The 7,500-nt window shown below is 46.7% G+C and overlaps 1 pseudogene; it reads right to left on the minus strand.

Moving 5' to 3' along the window:
- Positions 1-5,805: 5,805 nt before the first annotated feature.
- LOC126435919 (large subunit ribosomal RNA) overlaps positions 5,806-7,500 on the minus strand; it is a 3,452-nt pseudogene continuing 1,757 nt past the window's right edge.

Here is a 7,500-nt window from a genome sequence, read left to right on the forward strand (position 1 = left end):
CCAATTGTCTGGGAAAGTGGACTCTCTAAGGCAGCTGTTATAGGTATCAATGAGGAGAGCAGGATTGTGTTCCCATATCCGCTTTATAATGGCATCATCTATGCCATCTGGTCCTGTGGCTTTGTGTGGTTTGCATGCCTTCACTGCAGTCTCTATCTCTTGTGCTGAGAAGTCTGGCTCGTTTCCTTCATTTTGGTACCCTATATTTTGCTCCTTCACAGCTGATTGCTGTATTGTGTCCTCCTCTGGGTTGTCATCCGGTAGTAGGTTATTCAACAGTTCTTTCACTGTTTCCTGCCAGGTCATTGTAGGGCCTCTTCCTGCCACTTTTACATTACTGAGGACAGTTTCGGTGCCATATTTAGGGCGAAGGATTCTATCGGTCAGCTTCCAAGGGTCATTGCTGTTGCACTCCTTTACCCATTTCTTCCATGTATCTGTCTTCGCTTTCGTAATTTCTTTGTTATATTTATTTTTTGTGCTTCTGTAAGTTGTCTTTGCTGCCAGTATTTCTGCCTCACGATTTGCACGTCGCGCATTTTGGAGCCGGTGTCGAGCTGCAATTGTGTCCTGCCGCATTTTTGTCAATGTTTCATTCCACCAAGGAACAGCATTCTTCAGCCGTGTTCTTCTCCTCATGGCCTTCCTGCAGCTCTCCTGTATTGCTGTCTGTAGGAGGTCTACTTTCTCATTTACATTTGTTCCCACGGCGTTTGGCCAGTTTTCCACTCTGGTGGTCAGCTGGCAATCAAAAATTTGCCATTTTGCAAAGGTGGTGTTGTATCTCAGTAGCTCTTCTATGACCCTCTCCCTATGTTGTTTTGAGATCTCAAACGTGATCGCCCTGTGGTCACTCGAGGTCCATTCCTCTTGAATCATCCATCTAGAGACCATCCTTGACATGTTTGCTGAGCAAAGTGTTACGTCGATGTTATTTTCCCCAGCTGGCCCACTGAAAGTTGTTAACGGTGAGTCTCTATTTATTACAGTTAAGCCATGTTGGAAGATGAAATCCTCTAGTTTTCGTCCTGCTTCATCTGTGTCCTGGCTGTGCCATAGTGGTGACATGGCATTCGCATCCATTGCTATTATGAAGGCTTTTCCTTGGGTTTCGTGGATGATGGTATCCAGTCGATGCAAATATTCATCAATTGGGGTATTGAACTGGCAGTACAGGCTTATTAAGTATATTTCACCAAAATCGCCGGTTACTGCAGCTACAGCGGTATGAGCATCACAAAGGGAGGTTATCTGCAGAATTGTCAAGTTTGTGTTTCGTATTCCTATGGCTGCTTTCGGTATTCCATGGTTGCTGCTGTATACTAGGCGGAAGCCTAGAGGATATCCTTTGATCTTATTTTCCATTAAATAGGGCTCTTGGATAAGAATAATGTCAAGGTTTTCCTCTTCCATCTTAAGTGATGCTTGACTAGGTACTACTTTGGATCTCTGCCCGTTTAGTTGGAGAATCTTGAGGGTACTGGACTTTGTGTTCATGTCTGCTACCTGTCGACCTGGGGACTGTGGCGTAGAAGTGTTACTGGCCATATTCAGTTCTTTGTTCTTCTTTCGCCATGAATCTGACATATTCGGGGCAGTTTTTGTCCATTACTGAGTGGTTATGTGGCTTCTTCCAGTGCTTGCAGTTTGCACACTGTGGTGCCTTGTTCCTGTTACTGCATTCCTTAATGCTATGTCCTGGTGCTGCACAGTGCCCACAGATTGTTTCAGCACTTCTGCAAGTTTGTGTTGTGTGCCCAAAACCATGGCATTTGTAGCATCTGGTTGCCTTGTTGAAATTCTGCAGCCTGTGAGAGGTACAGTTTATATATGCTCGTCCTTGTGCCATCAGGTGATGCCAGTACTTTGCTTCCATTTCCAGGACGATGTTTACAGTATCTGTGTTCCTTGGACCTGTTTTAAACAGTGCTCTTATTCCTGTCTCAGCTCCCTCCTTTGTGCCGCCTATTGATGAAAGATTCCTTGTGTAGAGCTCCGTTACCAGTTCTTCGTCGGTAATTTGTCTTGGGACATCATACAGGATCACCCTTGGGTTTTTCTTCCTGGGGTCAGTTACTGTAATCCCTGAGTCTCCTATTTCCTTACAGTTCTTTATTTTTTCTGCTTCAGCGTCATTTGGCACCTCTAAGATGACACCACTGTCCTTCAGTGTCCTACATTTCGTGATCTTTACGTCCTTCAGTGTTCCTTTTACAATGTCTTTTATGGTGTCTTGTAGCTGCTTCTCTGGCTGTTTTCCGTCTGCTGGTCTAAAGACAAGAACTTTTGGGGTCTGGTTTGGCATTGCTTTTGTATCGGTTTTGGCTTTTCTTGCGCTGACTGCAGTGGCATAGCTCACAGGTGGTTGTTCCATTGCTGGGGGAGATTCCTTTAGACATTTCAACTCTGTTTTGAGCTGCGCTATTTCCATCTCGTATTTTCTTAGAATCTGCTCATAAGCAGCCATTTTCCCTAACAAGAATTTCTTTTGTACGTTGTTTATCCTGTTGTTTTCATTGAACATATATGCTTCTAGCTCTTCCCTCATTTCTACCATTGTTTGCAAATCACCTGTCTTTGACTTTTCGGCTATTTCGGTTGTCATGGCTGTAACCTGTGTGCTTTTTCTAACACTACTTTCTAGATCTGCGTCCTTATTTTGCCCCATCTTGGGGCTGGCCGCCTTTCTGACGCCAAGCTAGGTCGGTGCGATTAGCAGCGGCTGCCGTGCGCTGCGCGACGAGCAGCTGCCGCGCTGGGGACGAGCCTAGGCGCGCGGCCTTGGAGCAGGCATACACTGCCCCGCTGGGGACGAGCCTCTCGCGCCCTGGACGGCTGTGGCACGCGACCGCTTTCGCTGTTGCGGCCTTCGAGTATTTCTATCGCTACCTGCCTTCTGCTGTGCGCCAGGGCTCCACAATTCGCGGCTGTTTTTTAACCCCGCATTCTGATATTGGTTTGAGCTGGGCAGAGGGAGGCGTCGCTTCTAGTATGGAGCGTGCGGGAGTTTATACCGAACGGCGCGTGGGCGCACGTACGACGTTACAATAATAATTTTATTTCTTATACTACTTATCCTACAGCTGAACTACATACACACTTCGAAAGCGCATGAGTTGAACAACAAAACCCTATAGCTACAGACTTTTCCAGCTAAGGTGGGGACCGCAGACACGCACTTTTGTAGCCCTGTGAGAGTCTCTAGGGAAGGACGCGTGGCTCACACACTACACAAATTTAACAGCTATATCACTTGGGCTAAGCGCACCACATCTAAACTCAATACATATTTGTGAGGCGGATGTCCCACTACAGGAACCTACACACTATAGAATTTACGTAACTAGGGTGAAGGCAGGAGACGGACGGTTTTGTCACCGCGCTGGAGTTTCTACAGAAACGCACGTTGGCGCACGCCCGACTTTACATAGACGGTTTTGTTTCCCAAACTACCCATCACACAGGAAAGTTGAGAGCATATTCGAAAAGAGCATAAATCACACTAAAAGGAACTATTTACTACAGAAATTTATCTAACTAATGTGGGGGCTGCAGGGCGCCGGATTTGTTACCGCGTGACAGTTTTTTAGGGAACGGCGCGTCAGCGCACGCACAACTTTACATTGACAGTTCTGTTTCTCAAATTTTTCCGTCTCACGACAAAAATAGAAGCATATTCAATGGGAGAATAGAGCACACTAAGGAACCTACACACTAAAGAATTTTTGCTAGCGAAAGTTAGGGCCGCAAGCCGACGGTTTTGTCACCGCGCAGGATTTCCGACAGAGCGGGTCGTCGGTACATACGCGACTTTGCATAGACAGTTATAGTTCTAAAACTATTCATCACACAAGAAAATTGGAAGCATATTCGGAATAAACATAGAGTACACTACAAGAAACTATTCTCTACGGAATTTTCCTAACTAATATGGGGGCTGCAGAACGCCGGTTTTGTCGCGGCGTGAGAGCTCCTAGGGAACAGCGCGTAGGCGCGCACACGATCTTACTTTCACAGTTTTATTTCTTAGGTTATTAGTCAGACAGCAAAACTACAAGCATATTCAGAACATGGAGAGAGCAAACTAAAGGACCTTATACACTAAAGATTTTTGCTAAGTACAATGAGGGTTACAGACCGACGGTTTTGTCACCACGCTGGAGTTTCTACGGAGCGGGGTGTCGGCACTTGCAAGACTTTACGTTGACTGTTTTATTTCTTAAACTATCCATCACACAGGAACACTGAAAGCACTTTCGAAGAGAGCAAAGAGTACACTACAAGATACTATTCCATACAGAATTTTCTAACTAATCTGGGAGCTGCAGAGTGCCGGTTTTGTCGCCGCGTGGGAGTTCTAAGGAACGGCGCATCGGCGCACGCACGACTTTACAGTAGCAGTTTTATATCTTGAATTATTTATCACATAATAAAAATAAAACCATATTCAGAAGGATAATATACTATACTAAAGGAACCTATACACTACAGACGTTTGCCAACTGAAGTGAAGGCTGCAGGGTGCCCGATTTGCGCGGGTGTTTCTACAGAACGGCACGTCAGCGGACGCACCACTTCACGTCAGCGGTTTTATTTCTCAAATTATGCATTACAAAATAGAGCAGAAAACATACTAGGGAAGGCGAAGGACCACACTACGAGAAACTATACAGGATACTCCTAACAGAGTGGGGGCTGCAAATCTCCTGTTTTCACCGCGCAAGTGATTCTACAGAAAACGTGCGAGTGCGAACGCACGACGTTGCGTTAGCAATTATATTTCTTCAAATGTGCGCCACACAACAAAACTACATACATTTCCTGAGAGGACAAGGTATGCGCTTCCAATTTATCGGTTTAGATTGATTGTACCTAAAACAGTTTGTCAGTGGAGTGAAAACGATACCCACTGAGCAAGGAGTTTCTAGGACACGCACTGACACACACAAAATCAACACAAAATTTGTAATGCCGCTTACTTACTATGACGATCTCTTCCACAGTTTCTCTGCAACAACTCCAGCGTCCAGTAGTGTAGTTCGGATTGACGTTGAACACTTGTTATGTACATCAGTAGGCAATCTCTTTATCAATACCACGGAAGTACATACCGCGATGGAAATATTTTTTACTCCGTTTCTACTTGAGCAAATAGAATCAAACTTCACTGTACCACTATTGGTAGTGCATTGCAGCACCGACTGACTTTTCAAGCGTAACGAAGGATTTTTACCTACTTAAAACATTGTGTGAACACCTACACGATTTGCGCATTGCAGCTGGAAATCTTGCGGTTCAGATTCACCACCCTCCTCCTCTGCTTCTAATGCCTCAGATTTCCTCATGCAACTACTCCACTGTTCATGCATAGTGAAAAGTCTACTTACAGTTCGTGGCGTTGACTGTTGATATACTGATGTACAGAGGAGACGGTATGCAGATGTTGCACTCGAAGATGTAACACTCGCACCAAAGATGTATTATCCTTGCCAAAGAATACAAGGAGAAACACTTTAGTTGCTTTGGAATAAAAAGTCAACAGATACAATGCGTTCCCTCCATAACCGTCGTAGTTCGATTTATGTACCACGACTTCAGTTCGATCAAACGACCACAGTTTTCAAATACAGTTTTTAAACGTCACTTGAGGCAAAAAATATACTCAAAACTTTAACTAATTTTATGGCCTACTGCATATCAATCTCCCCCTATTTAAACAATAATCCCCTACCAATTTTCACAGTGAAAGTGTTTTGCTTGGCACAATATCGTCCGTAGATCGATTTATATACCACAAAAATTCACTCAGAGTTTGATGATAGTTACCTATTTCAGCATGCACTTAATCACAACAACACTGCAATTTCCCATTAATTATGATTTTAATGTATCCACTAACTCTAATCTTTCCTAATTTGATATATGCACACGAGTTTGAGGTTATTTGTTCCACTTCACACGTGATATAGTAAAAGACGAAAATGAACCACAAAGAATTTGAAACAACCTCCACAACTCAATTATTGAAATTACACACTATAATTTCCACAGCCCTTTAATTTAAGGCATCAATACATGCAAATAGTGAGGTCAAATGTTAACCTCACTCTGCAGAAATTGTCACACAGATCGGAATGCTCACACCGCCACGCGACGCGGCGCGGACGATACTCAGTAGCGACGAAAATCTATTCAATACGATTTTAAGATACTCCAAATTACTCGAAAACAATCTTTCCTTCGCACATTCACTTCAAAAACCGACCCGACGAACACGCACTACGACCTCACCCGCCATCTTAGATAGGGACAGCGGGAATCTCGTTAATCCATTCATGCGCGTCACTAATTAGATGACGAGGCATTTGGCTACCTTAAGAGAGTCATAGTTACTCCCGCCGTTTACCCGCGCTTGCTTGAATTTCTTCACGTTGACATTCAGAGCACTGGGCAGAAATCACATTGCGTCAACACCCGCTAGGGCCATCGCAATGCTTTGTTTTAATTAGACAGTCGGATTCCCCCAGTCCGTGCCAGTTCTGAGTTGATCGTTGAATGGCGGCCGAAGAGAATCCGCGCACCCGCGCGCCCCCGGAGGAGCACGCTAAGGCGGACGCGGCCTCGCAGCAAGGAAGATCCGTGGGAGGCCAAGGCACGGGACCGAGCTCGGATCCTGCACGCAGGTTGAAGCACCGGGGCGCGAACGCCGCGCAGGCGCGCGCATCCTGCACCGCCGGCCAGCACGAGGCCGACCAACGGCGAGAGCAGACCACGCCCGCGCTAAACGCCCGCACTTACCGGCACCCCTACGGCACTCACCTCGCCCAGGCCCGGCACGTTAGCGCTGACCCACTTCCCGACCAAGCCCGACACGCCCCGATCCTCAGAGCCAATCCTTATCCCGAAGTTACGGATCCAATTTGCCGACTTCCCTTACCTACATTATTCTATCGACTAGAGGCTCTTCACCTTGGAGACCTGCTGCGGATATGGGTACGAACCGGCGCGACACCTCCACGTGGCCCTCTCCCGGATTTTCAAGGTCCGAGGGGAAGATCGGGACACCGCCGCAACTGCGGTGCTCTTCGCGTTCCAAACCCTATCTCCCTGCTAGAGGATTCCAGGGAACTCGAACGCTCATGCAGAAAAGAAAACTCTTCCCCGATCTCCCGACGGCGTCTCCGGGTCCTTTTGGGTTACCCCGACGAGCATCTCTAAAAGAGGGGCCCGACTTGTATCGGTTCCGCTGCCGGGTTCCGGAATAGGAACCGGATTCCCTTTCGCCCAACGGGGGCCAGCACAAAGTGCATCATGCTATGACGGCCCCCATCAACATCGGATTTCTCCTAGGGCTTAGGATCGACTGACTCGTGTGCAACGGCTGTTCACACGAAACCCTTCTCCGCGTCAGCCCTCCAGGGCCTCGCTGGAGTATTTGCTACTACCACCAAGATCTGCACCGACGGCGGCTCCAGGCAGGCTCACGCCCAGACCCTTCTG

Source organism: Schistocerca serialis, unplaced genomic scaffold, assembly GCF_023864345.2.
Source record: "Schistocerca serialis cubense isolate TAMUIC-IGC-003099 unplaced genomic scaffold, iqSchSeri2.2 HiC_scaffold_1223, whole genome shotgun sequence".
NCBI classification, from domain to species: Eukaryota; Metazoa; Arthropoda; class Insecta; order Orthoptera; family Acrididae; genus Schistocerca; species Schistocerca serialis.